We start from the raw sequence: 20,318 nt of genomic DNA on the forward strand, positions 1-20,318 counted from the left end.
CAATTGGTTTTGGTCTTTTTCTGGGGATTTATTAACAACGAGAAAGAAAAAAAAAATCGCTGAAGCATTTATTCTAAGAGATGCAGAGATCATTTCAAACGTCAGGACGACCTTGGTTTGAGCCGCACTTTATAATGGCTGCTGCCTCTTGAGTAGCGTTTCACTCGGAATAAGGCTGGAGAAGGGCAGAGCGAACGCTGTACAGTATATGTGCCTATAAGGGCGGGGGGAGGCGGCGGGGGGGAGGCGGCGGTTATGTGGTGTTTGTGTTTTGAGCATTGACCGCTTTTGGAAACAGAAGATAGTGTTCTCACAATGCCCGCGATATTGACTGGTTTCAATTTCCTCCGTCCTGACAGCCCATTTCATCTGAACGCTGACTGTCTGTTACGCAGACGTACGGCTGTAAACATCAATACATCACTTTCCAGATCAAATGCCCCCCCCCTCCCCGACACACACACACACAAACCCCGACCCCAGAGCTGTCCCCCCCCCCAAAAAAAAAAGACAACAACAACAACAGTAACAACAAAAAACTCGTTGTGTATCCAAAAAAGACGAGAACACGCGTCTCGTGATAATTAACTACGATCGCCACGGTAACGTGGCTTAAACACAACAGGAAAAGTAAAGTTGTGCCGCATGGTGCCGGTCCCCCCCCCCCCCCCCCCCCAAAAAAAAAAGAGAGATGAAGGAAAAAATGTTGAAGCGCAGTGGTGACACTTGAATTGAATTACATGTTGACAGCTCTGTGTTAGTGAAGAGATGAAAGCAAAATGAGATTTTTCAAAAGTGAATATGGGGAATGACGGTATTGCTTTCTCCACATTGTCAAACTTGACAGTGCCATTACCGTCACTATAACATCAGGTGCCGGCATATGGTATTCAGTTAGCAGAAATCAGCTACCTCCGTTGAATATTGATCATATTTCAGGCGAGAGGGCGGACTCGTAGCAGCAAAAGATGTTAAAAGGAGGTAATGAGGCTAGAATTACAATAATGCGGTGGAGAGGAGGAGGAGATGAGTCTGAATTCAAGTTAGTGATCGAGATGATTAACTTAACAATTAGTCGACGTGGTTATGAGATGTGTAGTTTAACAAACATTAATTTCATGAGGAACATGTGCCAATATTGTGCTTTACTGTACTTTCAAATTGCATAATTCAAAGCACTTCATTTGTTTACCTTTGGCACTCACTGTTTGTTTATTTTCATCTTTGTTCATTTGTCCTTGACATTATGTATTTTATTATGTTTTTTTCTTTGTATGTGAAGTGTAATGTGACTACGTCTCATGGTGATATTGCACTCTGAATAAAAATAAAATTGAATGCAGAGTTTCAGGATTCATAAATATAAGCAAAACAATTGCTGTAGAAAATGTGACGGGAATAATAAAGGCGCCATTTTTTTTATTTAATGATTTTCATTTATTTCAAAATGTAAGGATTAACTCCCAATTGATACGGCCAATTTGATCTTATAAACAACTTATTTCTGTCACTTTTTTCCACGAAAATATGAACAAAAACACTGTCAACGCGTGCTCACGTCATAGGCTCCGCCCTCGCTTACTCCATCCTTACTGTTACAGCCGTAGAACAGCCGATGAATTGTTACTCCCATGAAGTGACTCGTTTTGTGATCAGAATTTTATCAATTTGGATCGATAACATTTGGAGAGCTGCACGATTTAATTATTTTACCCCCGTTCAAAGTAGCATGGGAGCTAAACCGGAAGCTAGCAAGCTGACGAATCAGTGTGCAATTCATCCTCGTAGAGCGGGAACGTCTCACCAGACATCAGATTCAAAACCTCAGATAAATTTCATCATTTGGCTTGAATGTAACGAACATTCTTTAATCAGCACGATCGGTTAAAAGTTCCGACTTCGAGGATCTGTTTCTTTCTCTTTGGCGGCACCTGTGGTGATAAGATGTAATTGCAGTTGGGTTGGTGGGGTTTTTTTGGGACTTTTTTGGTCAGACTAGTGTCGCGCGTGACGTCAATCAATACATTTTTATACAGAGAATGTCGCCACAGACATCCAGCTGCTTGTTCAGCTTGTAATAGTACTACAAGGGCTTCCATCAGAGGACCGCGGGATCAATCAGCCTTTTGTTAATGACTTAACAGACATTTATATTAAATGAAAATCTTTGAGATCATCACTTAATCATAAGAAAGACTACTTTTCCTGACCTTGTTCTTTTTTTTTTATTGTGCTAAAAGGCATTGAGATTCATACGGATTCATACTTGATTTGTTCATTCACAGATTAGACCGGCAGCTATTGTAAGAAAAGGCTCTACATTAATGGTCATATTCCATTATGCAGTAATAATATTTAATTTCCTCATTTATTAAAGGGAGAAATATCACAACGTGCCGTGAACAAATGCATATGTAGAGCCTGTTAGGAAATTGAACTTCACTTTTCAGCTGTTTAAATTTTGAAATATATAATATCATAAGATATGATAAAACTCAATAGAAATGTGTGACAGAAATGTGTAGATGACTTTCATCCATAATCATCAAATCGAAAAATTAAGTTGTGCAGGTCGCTTTGTGCCAGAAAAATCTTGAGTAAATATAAGGAAGGACAAAAAAAAGGCAACGAATGAGCTTAATGTGCCTTAAAATGGATTAATAATCCAAAACTAAATGAACACCGAGGGAAGAGTGCTTCATCATGAAAGCAAGCAAAGAATAGAAAGTAAAAAAGAAAACTTATTAAAACTTACATGAAAAACTTCCACTTTTAAATTGCAACAGAAGAAAAAAAAGAGAAAAATGACAAATTGGTCGTATTATATCAGGATTCAGAGAGGTAATATATTATCTCTTCATTAAACATTTGTGTTGGATCTCTGCTCTAATTAGTTATCTTTCTTGTCTCTCGTGTCAGTTTCAGGTAGAGCTGTCACTGAGTGATGGTCTCGAGAGTACATTTCTCTGTTTGACTTTTTTTTTCTTCCTCTTTGGTCACTGAAAAACGGAGGAAACGGCGGCGCCGGCCACGAATGTTTCTGGGTGCCCAAACTGTTAGCGAGCCGTAGTGCCTGCCACTCTGACAAACATCAACTCACTCAGCCAATGAAAGTACAGAAGAAACATCCAACCTCCGCTGTCATCTCCCGGAGAAATCAACATACCGAGGCTCTCCGGTTGCTGTCTTCATCACTCCGGGAAGCAAGTGGGCAGCGAAGGATTGAAGGGAAGTCGACTTGTACAGTTCCAGTTCACCAACCATGCATGTCACCCTCCTAGACCGGCTTTAGGAGGGTTTTAAGGTTTTTTTAGTTTTTTTAGGGAGAGTCTAATTATTCATTTTATGGATTTATTGTCGTATATGTACTCTGACTGGAGTAATTTAAGATTTCTTGATGCAGCAAAACTAAAAGCCAGAGCTGCATCGATCAGACGATGAAAAAAAAGAAAATGCAAAAACCGCCAAATGTTTTCTAATTTCAGCTTCACTGAGATGATTTTCTACTTCTGTTTTATATCATTGGAAACTAAAATATCTTTTGGTGTGACAAAAAAAGAAAGGCATTTGAACGATGGACGCTTTTCAAATTTTTTTGGTCTTTATATTTCATAGGCGAAGGATTTGGAGGTGAATGTATTATAAACAGAATAATCAATAATGCAAATATTCCTTGGTTGCAGGCCGACTAGAAGATGCAATGGCAACATATTTTCATGCTTCTTCTCTGTGCAGGACTGATTCATAATGTACTGAACATGGTCAAAACTATGTGGACACCTAAAATAAATATGCGGACAGATGCAGATTGCTTTGTAAGTCCAATATACCTAAAGAGGCTCATCCTGCACATTATGGTTTATATCCAGTGGAGATGTAGGACATTTAAAAAAAAAGGACTCGTCCGTTGTATAACTTCATTGGTTCTCTGATTTCTCTTTTGCAGTGATTTATCTTGAGCGTTAAATCAATGCAGCTCTAACACGTCAGCAGATCTCCGTCCTTTTTGGTACTTCGACATTTCCACACCGCAGGAACGACATCACAGTTCTTATGTTTCCTCACAGGAGGAACTTACGAACCTTTTAAGTTCCTTTAACTCCATTTTGTGGGACTTTTTTTTTTTTTTTAGCTCCTCCCCCTGGGTAGGTACTTCCCCTCCGATAGGAACAGTAAGTGCGCAGTGATTGGTCGGAAAACAGGAGCACAGGCAACCGCCATGTTTAAAACACAGTGTGAACAGGAAGCTAGCAGGAAACTAACAAAGAAGCCTCTTAAAACAGCAGAGGAAAGATTTTCAAACGGAGACACACAATACTGAGAAATGGACTGACAACAAAGTCGAGGGTTTATAAAGCCGATAAACATCGGAGGAAATACAGCGTGACTTCGACAGAAATATCAAAAATCGCTCCGTTTACGTCGCTATTTGTTGTTCTTTCCAACACTTTAATTTAAAACCAACAACAACAATAATACAAAATTCTGCTGCTTTTCTGGATTATTCATCTAAAGAGTGATCGTCCGACTTCAGTCACAACACGCTCCTGCAAATGTTTCATAATAAAAGCCTTTTTATGAGGTTTCTTTCTTTAAAAAAAAAATATATATGTATATATCATCAATTAATACATTTGAAATGTATTTGTGCCAAATTTAAACCGTTCCATTTGTTGTTATCAGCTCTCTTCAATGAAAGACGCTTTGGATCTATGAACACGCAAAACGTGTACATGAATTTCGACCGGATCAAGAAAACAAACACACAAAAAATGGCGGCACATGGTTTCTGTGCAAATGCAAACTGAAGAAAGGCCGTAGAACCTGTTTAGTTCTGTGGGAAACTCTCTGGCGGTTATAGATCTTCACAAAAAGTCCTTAAAACAGTTTGCTCCAAAAATGCCTATTGATCTCAAACGTAAATTAATATGTGCAACTGGAAATCTTCGTTAAGCTCCACGATGAAGATCGAGCAGAGCTGATTGTGAATCATCGAGATATCGACTGGAAGTCAAAGCAGACATTTGACTGCGTGCTCTTTGGGGCTACAGCTGGTTTATCTTGCAGGTATTTCCCTCTATACAGTTCTGTGCTTCCAGTGAGGTGGTAAGCAGTCAAATTGGCTCCATTAGTACAAGAATATCCGCAACAAATTGCTCCTGGCAAGAAAAGTCGGGCCCATTATCTGATCAGATTTGACCACAAATCTTTCAGTCCGTCCAGCTGACAAAAACAGTACAAGTGGGTAAATGTGCCAGCCGGCGGTGACCTCAGACCGGAGGAGGTTTCCAGCACTCAGCGGCTCCTCTTTCTTCCCACTGTGGGCTTCTTCAGTCAGGTCCACACCGGAGAGACTTCATGAATAAGCCTTAATGTGACAGAGAAATTGGGGATCACTTTCTCTGTCTGGCTCTGCCAACAGTCTGATGATATCGACGACTAGATGGTGCGCACGCGGGAGACTCCAAAGAGCGGATTAGAGAGGGGAGATAAGGCTATCCACTGTAATTAAGCCCTATCTCTGTACAGCCACTGAAGAAAATAAATCACCCTTCAGAGCCTGCCAGTGTTGAAATGCATGAACAATTATTCAGTAATTAATCGTTATACATGCAGGCTCCAAACACTAATAGGACATATTTTAACTACAGCATTATAGTACTGTTAAATTAAATTAGGTCTGAATGCATTTAAGATCAATGTAATAGATCACCTATTTAACCTTTTTTTAATCACTCTAATGTAATTGTATTAGCTCCGTTATCGGGCTTTTTATGATGTGCCCCTGTGTTAATTTCCCATTCCAGCCATGTATAATTGAGGATGGAGACGTTCGGGGTGTGGCATCGGACGTGCCGCTGCAAACAAGCAGCAAAAAATATCATACAGATGAGGTCAACACGTAATTACACAAGGTGGTAAAGTTGCAAGTTCAGAGAGAATTAAGCAGGTCTGCAAAAGCACTCATGCTGACGGACGATTAATTCTTCTCCACTTAGCATTTTAAACACTGCTTTCCTCCAGTATAAAAAAAAAAAACCTAAAATAGAGAGTGAGTTTCTGGATAAACAACAACAACAACAAAAAAGCCAGTTAGCATAAGCTGTGTTAGCTCAGGTGACTGAACAGACGAACACAAACAAGAAGCTCAAATATAGACGACAGAAAATCCACCGCGACGGAGACATCCAGACTTGGAGGTTCTCTGAAGTCAAATGCGCTCCCTCATAAACACGCCGACGCTCGTGCATGAAATTTGAAACACGCAAAAGCCAGCGTGCTTCTTACAGTTGGCGTAGCAGCGAAGGGCTACCGCTCCCATGTCGGATAGATCGGGACGTACTTTTACAAACTTCCCATTCAGCTTCTATGTCGTCTATTTCTAATCCTCCGGTCTTTGAAATCATCATTTTGTAGCCAAAGCTCTTGAATTTAGAATTTTTCCTGCATGCTAGTCAATTTTTTTATTTTTTTTAAATCTACAAGGAAAATAGCATATTTTGATAAATGACATCGATGACTTGAACGCTCATTAACGCAGGCATCTTTCCCACCATAACTTCCCCTCCCACATGACATGAATACGGCATCATTCTCAGGACAATACTCCGCTGTTTTTCTGTTTTGTTTTGTTTTGTCAGTTATATTTGGAGCTGAAACGATGAGTCAACGGACCGAGTAGGTCGCTGATTGTTACTGCGAGCTTTCATGCTTTTTCTTTGTCACGCTGATTGTAAGCCAAACATCTTCCAAAAGGAGCTATTTGCACCATTTAGAGTTTTAAATATTGCCACAACAAATAAACATGATTCATCAGTGAAATAATGGGAATATTAATTAATAAAGAAAGTTGTATTTTATCTACACACTGCGTTATTAGCTCCTACCCTTCTGCACAGAGTGTGCATTATTTAACAAGAAACGAAATGTTTAATTTCATGAAGGAGAAATTGAAATCAGCAACATCACATTATAGCGTGCATTATGCCATTAAACCAGACTTCCTCCTATCGGTTACTTCAGGCTCAGATGGGATATGAAATGTTCTCCCTTTTTTTTTCCAAAAGGCCCTCACAACATTTGTTAAAATAACAAATCCATTATGGATGTACTTCTCACAACAAGAGAGGGAAGGGCAGGAGATATCAAATTCGTTCTGCAAATGAAGAAGTGCAGATAGAATCGTTATTTTTCTTTATCTCCCGACAAAATAAAGAAAGTGAACTACTTCATGCTGACTGATTTTCCCGCTCACCTGCTCTTCACTTCGAACCGCGAGGCATCGGTGTACGGAAAGCCCGACAACGTTTGTCTCAAAGCAGCCAAAGAAGAATCTGCTTTACACACGGATTACCTTTGTACAGGAAAAAGGTAATGATTCTCCTCTGAAGTATTCACACTCCCGAGTATTTTCATTTTCAGAATTTCCTTATTTTGCTGCAGCAAAACAATCACATGCGCGCGGCACCTCCTTCGGGCAAAGCTCCTTTTTGTTTTGTTTTTTTGCTTTTGTGGCAAGCCTGGTTCGAGCTCCTTCCAGGTTCATATAACGCAGTCGAAACTAAAAGGATATTAGACATGAATAAAACAGAAGTTCTCTTTGAAACGATGTGACATTTCCATATCAACTGGAATGAAAACATTGTGGTAGCCTTGATCTGTTTATGTGAAACCGAGCCAAGCAGAGAGATACTCGGCCGTTTGATGTTGTGCTGAGGGTTGAGAGTCGCTCGGCCAGCTGGTGCTTAGACGGACAAACGTCTGAAATTCCACTAAACACCGCGGTCAACAACATGCAAAGACATCTGAGGTGACACACACACACACACACACACACACACACACACACACACACACACACACACACACACACACACACACACACACACACACACACAACCAAGAGTAATGTGTGAGGTGTCAACAGAGCGACGCACGAACCGGCACGATGTGTTCGAGGTGCTTCGGTTTGAAGTCGACACACTGGAGCCTCATCAATAATGCTTTACCCAGTAAAGAGTCAGTATCAGAGATGGGGTTTTTTTATGAAAAAAAAAAAATAACAATAACAAGCCTAAATGCAAAAATATGGACACGTTCCCGCTGTGCTAACAGATGAATCCTTTTGTGCATCCAAAAACAAAACCTGTACGTTGCTGATTCTGTTGTTAACCTTTCTAACACGAGGCTGTTTTCAGGGTGATTTCACAACCTTCACCTTTTAAGCTCACATATCTTATTATATTATATTATATTATATTATATTATATTATATTATATTATAGAGGCTAACCATTCGCGGTGTATCTTGGTTTTGTCCAGAAACAGTCAAGGCTATCCAGATCTTTCACCATTTCATTTGATAATATGTAGATATTTTTTTATATTAGGCTTTGCATCAAGGATAAAACAAAAATGTGTCCAATGAAATGGTCATGTTTTTACATGTATCTCAACAGAGAATAGTGTCAGTAGAGATTTATTTCTATAGTTGTAACAATCGGGACTTCGGGTTTAATTAAATCAAGAGTAGCGCGGGTGGATATGGACGCGAAGCTTTGTGCAGATGATGCAACTTCAAAGTCCATTTTCTCTGCAACGCTTCGTCACACAATCGAGACACTGACATTGTTGGGAAGCTCGAGCCGTGTGGTTTCATACGATATGTGCTGCACCTCTCCGTGATGAATAGTTACTGCGCAATTCAACCGAGAGGGAGCGGTGGGGATTTTGGACGTAATTCACGGGTTAACTAGTCTTTATAGATGAAATATATTCTTTACAGAGGAAAAGAAAGACGTGACAGCAGACACGGGCTAGCCTGCTTCTTTTTCTAGAACGCGACGCAAGAGTGTCGAGCTGCTGTTGAATTAACATGAAGAAACATCTGGAGGGAATCAGCACGAATGTTGGCAAGCTAGACCGAATACAAATTTAGAAATGTTTAAATTTGCTCAAAGCGTAAATTGCTAAGAGCCAGAATTATAGACACTTGGGGGGAAGAAATGTTTTGTATTAACATGTGTAGAACAGTACAGGATGGTGTTTTCCAGCTCGTAGTTTAAAGTCAACAGTTGCCATTGGTAACAGCCAATCGGCGGCCCGGGGCTTTTGTCCTCAGACTCTTCTGAAAGACTGAAAACGGAGCGTGACAGCTGAACGACACGGACAGTCAAGCGAATTTACATTTCACTGCGTGTTCCTGAGGTTTGACACAAAAAGTCTCTCAAAGGTCAGAACGATAAGTTGGACGGATTGAGGGTTAATAATTAACTCATTACCCACCCGCCGGCCTTGATTACACTCTGTACCCGTTTCAAACGCTCTTCCTAAACTTTTTTTTTCACCTTCTTTCCACCTTACCCCGAGGCAGTTGCTGAGTTCGGTAGAAAGAAGGACAGAGAAGTGTTTTGCCAGGAGCGTAGAATCACTGGATTTAAGTCAGTGGCTGCTTGACTCCTCAGGAGAATGACAACCATGAGGAAACAAAGGCGGCGAGGCGGTTTGACTGACAGCCTTTCATGTCTGTTCACTACAAGGTCAGATGAACCCCAAACAGAAAATAGATGTGAGGGATCCTTAAAGAACGCCCTTCGTGTAGGATTCACACTGTATGTTTTGGTAAAAAAAAAAGAAGAAAAAAAAAGAAAGAAGATTATGAATTATAAGCGGCGGTGAAAAGAACTCCTCTAAAGTGTTGACATCAAAAAGGAGGGAAAAAAAAGCCAAACAGCAGCGGGGCAGAATAATCTAAATATAATTGTGTGACTGCTGCTATGTCAACTTCAACCTTGTCTCATGAATGCCATAAGGAAGAAATGTTCCCTGAGGTTAATTTCATTATATTATCAAGAGAATAAGGCAATTACCAACAAATGACAAAAAGGGCCATTCAGAACCAATTCGGAGGATAACTGACCGCGCTACGTCCTCTCAGCAGGTGGTTATTCATAATACAGCAGGTGATTCATATGAATTATTTCCTACCTGTCATTCACTTTGCTCGGCCGCCTCGCTCTGTCCACGTAATTGTAGTCCTGTAGATTTCGCTTTGGCTCCGACGGCGGGAGTCTTGGCTGACCTTCCTGGGTGCTTCCTTCTAGCAATTATCTGAGGACATTTGGGGAAAAGAGGGAGAGAGAGAGAGAGAGAGAGAGCATAAATACTCCAGAGGGAATCCCGACACAAATACTGTTCAATACAGAGGGGCTCCAAATATGTTGCATAAAAACAAGCTGAGTGTGATTAGTAAATAGAGGAAATGTTCTGCTGTTGAACACAAGGGCGTAACAACTTAGTAAATAAGGTAATAGATAACAGTTTAGTAAATAAGGTAATAGTTTAGTAAATAAGGTCATAGATAACAACTTAGTAAATAAGGTAATAGATAAGGTCATAGATAACAGTTTAGTAAATAAGGTAGTAGTTTAGTAAATAAGGTAATAGATAAAGGTTTAGTAAATAAGGTCATAGATAACAGTTTAGTAAATAAGGTAATAGTTTAGTAAATAAGGTCATAGATAACAACTTAGTAAATAAGGTCATAGATAACAGTTTAGTAAATGAGGTAATAGTTTAGTAAATAAGGTCATAGATAACAGTTTAGTAAATAAGGTAATAGTTTAGTAAATAAGGTAATAGATAAGGTCATAGATAAAGGTTTAGTAAATAAGGTCATAGATAACAGTTTAGTAAATAAGGCAATAGTTTAGTAAATAAGGTCATAAATAACAGTTTGGTAAATAAGATAATAGTTTTGTAAATAAGGTCACAGATAACAGTTTAGTAAATAAGGTAATAGTTTAGTAAATAAGGTCATAAATAACAGTTTAGTAAATAAGGTCATAGATAACAGTTTAGTAAATAAGGTCACAGATAACAGTTGAGTAAATAAGGTCACAGATAACAGTTTAGTAAATAAGGTCATAGATAACAGTTTAGTAAATAAGGTAATAGTTTAGTAAATAAGGTCACAGATAACAGTTTAGTAAATAAGGTCACAGATAACAGTTTAGTAAATAAGGTCACAGATAACAGTTTAGTAAATAAGGTAATAAATAACAGTTTAGTAAATAAGGTCACAGATAACAGTTTAGTAAATAAGGTCACAGATAACAGTTTAGTAAATAAGGTCACAGATAACAGTTTAGTAAATAAGGTCATAGATAACAGTTTAGTAAATAAGGTTTTCCTTCACAATGGGAAATAAATTGAATACCAACAGCAAATAAGAAGATACAGAATCTTTGAGTGTTCATAAAATGAGAATATATTTGATATATTTTCTACTGACACGACCCCCCTAAAAAAGGCCGTGGTTACACCCACGGTGGAACATGTTCTAAAAATGTTGCGTAGGATCAAACAGCGGTCAGATATGTGTGGAGCGTCCCTCCACACCCTGTTTGCACCTGATAAAACTGCAGCATCCCCCGGTGTTACACGTGTTGCTGTCCCCGTTGCCCCCCGCTTCCCGCTCCTTCAGAAGCACAAAAATATATCATAATCTGTCTTCAAATGCTGTTTTACAGTGTTTTTTCCCCACACATGCTTATTCAATATCCCGGCGATAAAACCAGCAGGACCTCAATTTGCCTCCGAACGTTTAATCTCCAAAAGAAAACACTTCCACACAAAGCTGCAAGAAGCTAAGTAACAGCACAGGGTCATTTGGCACCAATGAAGTATTGGTAAAAAATGAGTTTCCATGGAGACTAATATGCTCGCGACTAAAAGACACATAGAGTGGCATTTTGGAACGAGTGAGGCAAACTGTGGGGCACGAAGATAACAAGCTCAGACAAAAGAGACGTAATGTCAACACAGCCCTCGCACACGGGGCTCAACCTGTAATCAACGTGTACGGTTATAGCTGCGGAAAAAAAGAAAAAAGGTGGGAGACGCCACGCGCAGCTGAGTTACAGATATAAATTAAGTGCCCTGTTAACCGCGGCATTAAACTCTGACACAAAAAAACTTGAATATGGAAACATCAAAAGCTGGATTTAGGCTGCACACATTAGCAAACTGTGTTTTTTTGTTGTTTTTTGGGGTTTTTTTTAGTGTTCAGCGGTCTTTCAAGGAATAAGCTGCTAATACTGTATCAAAGAGGACTATAAACATAATGAATACACACACAAAATAAAATATAGCCGTGTGTAAATCTGAAACATGCTGCATGTGTTACGGATCTTTGTGTATTGTAATAAAACAGAACACAACCCTGATTATATAAAATCTCCCATCTGTTTCGGTCAAAGCCTTTTGAAGATGTGAGAAAACAATACGGGCGTGTTTTTTAATTTATTTTATTTTAACATCTTCTAAATTTATGGGCATCCTTAAATTTAGCAGTAAAGCCGGAAAGGTGTTCATGGGCTCGTCCAATAACAGCAAACATCTGCTGTTTTTGAATATGTAACTGTTATGTTGGTTTTTTTTTTTTATTTGAGAATAAGTGTTCTCATAATGTATTTGGGTCAATGTGGTATCTTGAATTCAGAGCCAAGTTTAGAGCAGTGGAAATATTTCAGATTCCAAGAATCATGCAAACCTCAGTTCATTAGACAGTTTATATATTTTCAACTGGATGTTTTGTTCTGTCACAACTAAGTCTACCTTCATTTCTGGCCGACTGGACGTCTTACTGGCCGACCAAAGAAAACAACAGACTCTGTTTTTATGTGAAACACCATGTAATTCTCTTGCTGTGAAGCACTTTGAGCTGCATTTCTTGCATGAAAGGTGCTATACAAGTAAAGTTTATTATTATTATTATTGTAATGCACTGCATTTCCTTTTGACACCAGGGGTTACGATCTCTATCAATAGTTACTGCTGGCCTTTCATAATAATCAACCATGCCAAAGAGCTTTCCCAAACACTAACCTTAACATTCCAAAATATGTATATGCATACAATTGACATGTACTACTTGGTGCATGAAAAATGCTCCTTGAACTTTGACCCTCTCGGTCGCACCCGTCGTGATCCGTAAATTTAAAGTAAAATAAAAAAAATGATGCAACCATGTGCAAAAGACTCGTTCCTCTCTGTCTTGACAACACGGTAAAGCTAAGTCTGACACCGGATCTCCTCGCTCAGCCTGCAACGAGTGTGAACAGATCGGCTCTGTAGAAATCCCGTTAATGCTCCTGAATGCTGCAGCATACGGTTCGCCTCCCATTGAAACAAAGTCTTCAATGAAAATAGAAAAAATAAAAAAATAAACATACAAATGGATGATTCACATGCTGATAATGTATGCGGGAGGAATCTGCCTGTAAAAACAGATATAAAACCATAAAGTGTTGCTTCAGAGGTGACCTTTATTTTTGAAGAGCCGCGCTGTGACAAGCTGTGAATTAGCCAACATCAACAGTCCGGAAATGTATGCCTTTGCGCGGCTTGACCTCTAAAGTCAACAGCATGTGGAGAACAACTGGAACGATTGTAGGGAAAGAAAGAAAGGAAAAAGCTAAATAAATAATTAAAAAAAAAAAAAAAACAGACACAGTGCACACACAGCAATAAATGTATGACAAAGCACGCTCGCCGGAGGAACCTTTGATGTCTATCTGCCAGCGAGCCACTGCGGCCGCTGTCATTGGTTACAAGGTGAGCCACCTACGTGCACCCGGCTAACGTATTGATGTGATCGAGTTTGTTTTTTTGTCGTTTTTTTTTTTTTTTTTGCTTATCGCTACAATATCAAGTCACCTTGCTGTTTTATTTATTTATTTTTTCTAATCAAATGTCAACAACGGTGCTATCTAACCCCCGATATGAAGCCAATTAAATCCTTGTCTCAATCCGCCGACCGCATCCTAATGTCGTCTGGTGTCCCGGCTCGGGGGAAAAGTTTCCACGCTTGTGTCATCGGAGGAATCGGCTAAATAACGTCGCTACGGTGAAACCGGGAGATTTAGCACCGAGGAGCCTCCGTTTTATCGCCCGGTTGAGGCAGAAGGGTTGAAGCTGTTGACACACAGAGGTACGGCTAAGCCACTTCACATCCCGATCGATCACAGGTCCACTTCACTACGAGTGCCATCCCTCCTATAAACCGAGCCCGTCCTGCCCCGCGCTGACTTCCACCATCCAGACGCCCGCCTGGACTTTTCGGTTACATCTCGACTACTTCTTTGTTCCTCAGTGGAGACTTTGTGAGTTTTTTAGTTTTTTTTTTGCAGCTCTTGTGTGTGTTTGGCTGAAGCAGGAAACAGATGGCAGCGGCTATTTCTGGGTGTCCAGCTCAAATAAAGTGTTCTTTCACAGGATCTTAGTGTTTTATTTAATGCCTGCGCGGGGAACTTCATAAAGCCTTTGGACCGAGAACTTGCAAATGGCCCGTGACAATGACATTATAAAAGTATTTGACGTTTTTATTTTTTTTTTACTGATGAATGCCTCCCTCCTTTCTCTTTTCTTTAACTCCAGCTAATCCATCCCTGGAGGATGCCTATTAACCTGGACCAACACTCCTGCCCCCCCTCACCCTCCTCCCACCCTGACAAGGCCCCACACGGGCCCCCTCTGTTTGCTCTCCTGATCTCTGTCACTCAAACGCTCATATAATTATTAGTGTCTTCGCAGGTTACACGGTGGATATTAGCTGCATTGTAAGCAGACATTAATTACAAGGACAAAAAAAAAACTGCACTGAGTTAATTCAGCTTTAAAAAATTTAAAAAAAACACTTCTGAGGATCCACCTCAGTTGCCATGGAGTCATGTTTGCGGGCAGGACATGAATAATCCGGGTCTGTTTATGTTCTGTGGATGTAAATAAAAATCACGGCGCCACGATAAGGCGCTCGCGACACGCCGTCTGGCAGGAGGTGACAGTTTGAAATTACATTAATCCTTATCTATTCATTATGAAATCTGTGAGTCGAACGTGGAGGTGTTAGCGGTAACGTTATCGCCGTAAAGAGCTTCGGCTGAATTTGAATTGATTTCTATCTTCTTTTTTTGTTGTTTTTTTTTTCGGGGGGGAAATCCATTGCACATTCCTCTCATGGCCCGGCGATGCAGCAGTCTCTGCCGCCTGCTGCTCACAGGTCAAGTCAGATTCATCTGGGCCTCGTATCTGATCAGCCCGTCCCCGGAGCTGCTGGGTAAGAAATAGCACATTTTCGATTACAGCCCTCCCTCTAAAAGCCTTCAGCTGTAGCGCGCATCTTTTTTTTTTTTTTTTTTTTTTTCCCCATAGTTTGGAACAGAGCATTCATTTCATCTTCGTTTTTTTTTTTTAAAGGGCTATCCTGCAAGGTTCCCATCACGACGGAGGTTCAAGGGCAAAATAAATCAGCGATGACACGTCCCATCGTTGTTATGTAGGGCGCAGGGGCCTCCTGTCTGCAGGTTGAAATACCCCCCCCCCCCCCACACACACACACACTTTTTTTTTTTTTTTTGGTGTGTCTGAGGCCAGATCACATTAACGGCCTGACTCATTACATTAACAGCAGAGCCGGCGCCGCAACGTGAATCCTGCCATTCCTTCTGTGGAGGGGTTACAGACCGGTCTGACAGCAGGAGAAAGCATCCGACTATTATTAACCATAAATCCATAAATGACACACAGGGTCCATACGGGAGGTGGGAGGTGGTGTGTGTGTGTGTGTGTGTGGGGGGGGGGTATTTAAAGCTGAGCTGGGACACTTTGTTGAATCCATTAACGCTGCAGACAACACGATACGAGTAAAAGCCTGTTGTTTAGTTTTAAATGAGACCTCCTGACAGATCAGCTGACTGAACCTGCACACCGTTGTACGTGTGAATCTGACACGGGACCCCCCCCCCTCCCTTCCACCTCCCCCCCTTTGCCACAAAGTATTTTTTTCCCGTTGTTGTTAAATAAAAGCAAAAATGACAGAAATATAATCTTTAAAAAAAAAAAAAAACCGTGGAGGCTGCCGAGTGGGCGGCGCTTCGTGCCCTTCATTGTTACGAGTTGCAGGAGTTGCTCGTGGCAGCTCGACTGGATCAGCAGAAAATTTTGGGTAAAAAATAAAAAAAATTCTTCCAAAAGCCGAATCTCCACTAAACATTCCTCACCTCTGCAGCACCGACACACGCTGTCACAAATCAAGGATGGGAAGGTCAATACTGAGCGAACCATGCCAGACTCCCTGACTGACACATCAAAAGTTCCCCCTCAGCGGGGCTCCGGCGCTCCTGCCTTCCTTCCCATCCCGCCAATTTGGCGGCGTCCGAGGGGAGCCCTCTAATCCATGCCTCTGAAAGTGTGCTTAATCAACCTCTGATTAAGAGGGAGCACGCCGAGGCGTCCGGCTGCATCTTCCACTTGCCCCCCTCCGCCCTCCCTTTCCCCCCCCACATCCGCCATCCGCCCCTGAAGTCAATCAAAACACAAGGAAGTAGGATGTATTTGTTCTCACAGCCTCCCCGCTGCCCGATGCTCCCGCTCAAGATGTCTGAAGTCTCCTCGGTGTCGTTTTCGGGGCCCTTCGTTCATCACACATCCGCCAATACAAAATACAAAGCAAACATTTAGTTCCTTCTAATTCTCCTCTTCTCCTCCTCTCTCCCTCTCCCTCCCTCTCTCTCTCTCCTTTTGTCTTTTTTCTGTTGTTGTTATGAGCGTTCCACCGGGTGTCTCGGGATGAATTAAACATCAGTGTGTTGGGAGGAAGGGCACAGTTTCCCCCTGAAAGGATTGAATGCGCAGCGTTTGTTTGAGAGGAGAGCAGCAGTGGAGGTGACAGGGGAGGCTTTGCTCAGCACGAGGACGCCGAACCATCAGGGAACCACTTTGACCTCTAACATCCGACTGCCTCCATGCATAGTCATTTTTTTCTTCCTTGCGACTCCTCAAGTTGCTCCGAGTAATTGGGGTATCCCAAACTTTAGACAACGCTGAGGCCACGTTTGGCATCTGTTTATCTCCTTCTCTGTGGAAAGGAATAGATTTGTAGCTGGAGGCTTCGTTAGCTTCAGTCAAGAAACATTTCGGATTAGAAACCTTATTGGTGTCGATGGAGACACGTCTACGACGTCCACACCAAACTATGATATTACATTTCACCAACATGAGTTACTTTACTTTTTTATATTCGCTACATAAAGAAGCATCTCTGCTACCCAGGACAATAAAAAGAAACGACACCCGATGATGCTACGTGTCGCCCACCGATAGCTGTAACCTGGCTGCACCACAGGCCTGTCAATCAAACAGACACCCAAAAACACGTCTTTTTGAGGTTTATATTCTAATTCGTGACGGGATTATTTTCAGATGGACCTCCAGAAAACCAAAAAGAAGGAGCGACTTTAGCCAACAACATTGAAATAACTTGTGGAAAAACTTTATTGACTTTTGAATTTCATGAGACAAGTTGACTGTGAGTCTATGGAGCTTTTTGGAGTCAGCCTCTAGTGGAACTCGGTGGTATTGCAGCTTAAAGACTCATTTTCTAGAAGCTACGAACACTTTTATACACGGTTTACGCTCCAAACATTAACTGGGAGCATCAGAGTGCAAATCAAGACAGCCATCGTATTATTTCTTATGAAAACAGATGTTGCTAAAAAAGAAAAAAAAAAGCTTGGACGAAATACAAGAAAAAGACACTGAATTTAAGGAGATCATGAAATGATCTGTCCACGCAGCAAGTCACCTGTACCTGACAAGAAATGTTAAAATCAGCTGGTTCCACTCTAGAAATAAAAAACAACAACTTTGATACGAAGGTTTCTATTAAGTAGAAAATGTCGGGTTTTAGATCAGATTTAAGAAACACAATACACTGAATATTAGCAAATACTTACTTTACTTTTAAATTCTTAAATTTAGCACGCTGAAAAAAATGAATGAATCACGACTTTTCACGAGTAGAAAAAAGTCGGCTCATCTTGAAATAGACTCGAACCCGGATTTAACACAAGACCTCAATCTGTACAGTCTCTGCTTCACGTTCAACCGTTAACACACCGATGACAACAGCGCTTGGGATTCAGTGACTTCAGCAGTCGAACCGCTGACCTCCCATCTGAGCCACAGACGCCACAAAAACTTCCATCACCATATTATACCAAGAAAGAAACTCATATATAACTGTTAAAACAAGAGGAATAATCTCATATTTCCCAATTAAAGATTTGAAATCTTGGAAAACACAAGACATACTGCTCAAATAAGTGTTCTGCAGCCTTAAGTGGACGTTTTACAGACATGTTTTCTTGTATCTAAAGCAACTCAAATAAAGAAGCTCAGTTTTCGGGGTGTTTAGTATAAATCCTGCCTACAAAGTACCGGTTGACTCAGTCGCCTCTGCGGTAAACAAGCACCGACACCCGACTAATTAAATCACAGAAAAGAGAATGTTGGCTGTGACTCGGAGATGTGGGAAGTGGCAACCTGACGAGCGCTTCGGGCTCCGGTCGCCACAACAACATCCAGACCTCTGACCGGCAGCCCCGGCGTTAGAAAAGATGACCGTGTTTCAGGAGCGAGCTAAATGTGGGTGGATTGCCTCTTCATGTGAGGAATGGAGTGCAAATAACCCACTAAAGACGAGCAGCGTTCCCACACTGCATGATAAACCTCAAGAAAAATAGGTCATCAGCAGAAAACACCGGTTCAGTCGAGTCCTCTCTTTCCTCTCATTATACATTTTTCAGTGGAAACACGCTGAGAAGAATCCGATGTTTACATTAGACAGAGACGGGATGTTTGCACGATTTGCAGCAGAGGCGTCCCTTTGTGCTCAGTAGTGTTATTGTGTTGAAATTCAGCATCTGACAAGTGGATCATTTGCATAAAATAGTGTGTAGAAGCAGACAAAAGAAAGCCCCGGACATCATCACAAGGTTTTACGCTACATAACACAATAAGGATTTTCTTCCATAACCGTTATGCACGATTATGCAACGAGTAGCTCCAGAGATCTGATTGGTCAACTGTACATTTGGAACAAATCAGCATAACAGCACTAGAAATATCTCTTTCAATGGCAATACATACAGTAATTAGAATTGAATTTCATATAATATGTTAAATAATGTAGTTTCTACTTGTTATAGGTCTATTAAATGACCCATTTGGTGAAGTCGGGTCTCTTTTGGTCCTTTTTGGTCGCTCTGAGCACCCGTACTGTAAAACCACGGATAGTCGCGTACTTAAAATCCTAGCGGAGGCTAGCTGGACCATTTTGGTTTTTTTTAACACATGAATAATAATAATAATAATAATAATAATAATAATAATAATAATAATACATAAGTCCATGGATATCTTTTTTTCATCAGATATCTTGGTTACAGCCAGACTGAGCTGGCTGAGTAGTTTCGTGTTTCTATATGCTGGATTTAAGAGACAACAATAAAATGGATTATAAATCCTCTCTGTTGCTAAGGTCGTTGCTAAGGGCCGGACTACTTCCTGGAGTAGTAAACATTGCGTACGTTACATAAGGAGTCCGAATGACTGTTTTCCAGTTCCTAGTCACACCCACCATGTGTTGCCATGGAAACGGAGTTGTATCTCGAAAACGTTGTATATTTTGAGAGCGAATAGCGCCACAATATGAACACATTTAGGTTACGTGTTTTATTTAGTCGGTAACTTGTAGGATAACACCAGGGTGACGCTTTATCGACAGACAGCGATGCCGTAAGCAATATCGCTTAAAGAAGATTTCTTATTTTTGCTGGACTCCATATGCCCACCGTTCGGACCGGGACCGTCTCACAAGCTCCCTCTGTGATTGATTAATGCTCTTGAATGCAGATGGTCTGTTAGGTGGGCAAAACTGGCCAAAAAAAAAAAAAAAAAAAGTGCTAAAGCCAAAACTAGCCGTCTGCTCTAAAAGTAGGAAAACTAACATTTTAATTAATAAGAGCTTTCATGTAGATTTATTGGTTTTCTGGTTGGCATGCACAGAGCTGTGCTGCGGCTGCTTCTATTTCCTGTGTTTTTCTTCTCTTCTGGTCTGGTTGTAATCAGGCACGAGTATGACGACTTTAAAAAAAAAAAAATCCCGCGAGCAACTTATGAAACATTTCGAGGTGAAATATCCGATTCCCCCCCTCCCGCCCCTAAGTTGATTATCCAGGAGAAAGGAGAAATGAGTCTCATATTTCAAGTAAGAGTTCAGTGAACTGCAGTCATGTGATTAATACCCTTTTCTCTGAGTCTTTGCCAGCGAGCTAATGCTCGGTCCACAACAACACAAAGATTTGTGTTTGTGCACGCGGTCAAAACAAGAACAAAAAGTCAAAAGGCTTTTTCCAGAGCGAGAACAGGAGTGTGGGTTAAAAGGGAAACATCTATCTCCTCTGTCAAATATCTCC

General features: G+C 40.9%; 1 protein-coding gene across 8 annotated transcripts in view; it reads right to left on the reverse strand.

Moving 5' to 3' along the window:
• Positions 1-20,318, reverse strand: part of LOC138634759 (RNA binding protein fox-1 homolog 3-like) — a 371,961-nt gene that overhangs the window by 321,206 nt on the left and 30,437 nt on the right. For all 8 annotated transcript variants that reach the window (XM_069721894.1, XM_069721889.1, XM_069721883.1 and 5 more), the window contains exon 2: positions 9,988-10,110. The gene's annotated coding sequence lies outside the window, so the exon portion shown is untranslated. The remainder of the gene's footprint in view (positions 1-9,987; positions 10,111-20,318) is intronic.

The sequence above is a fragment of the Brachyistius frenatus genome, unplaced genomic scaffold, assembly GCF_029030835.1.
Source record: "Brachyistius frenatus isolate BFR_SWC_R1_liver_20210118 unplaced genomic scaffold, ASM2903083v1 Contig_277, whole genome shotgun sequence".
In the NCBI taxonomy this organism is placed as follows: Eukaryota; Metazoa; Chordata; class Actinopteri; family Embiotocidae; genus Brachyistius; species Brachyistius frenatus.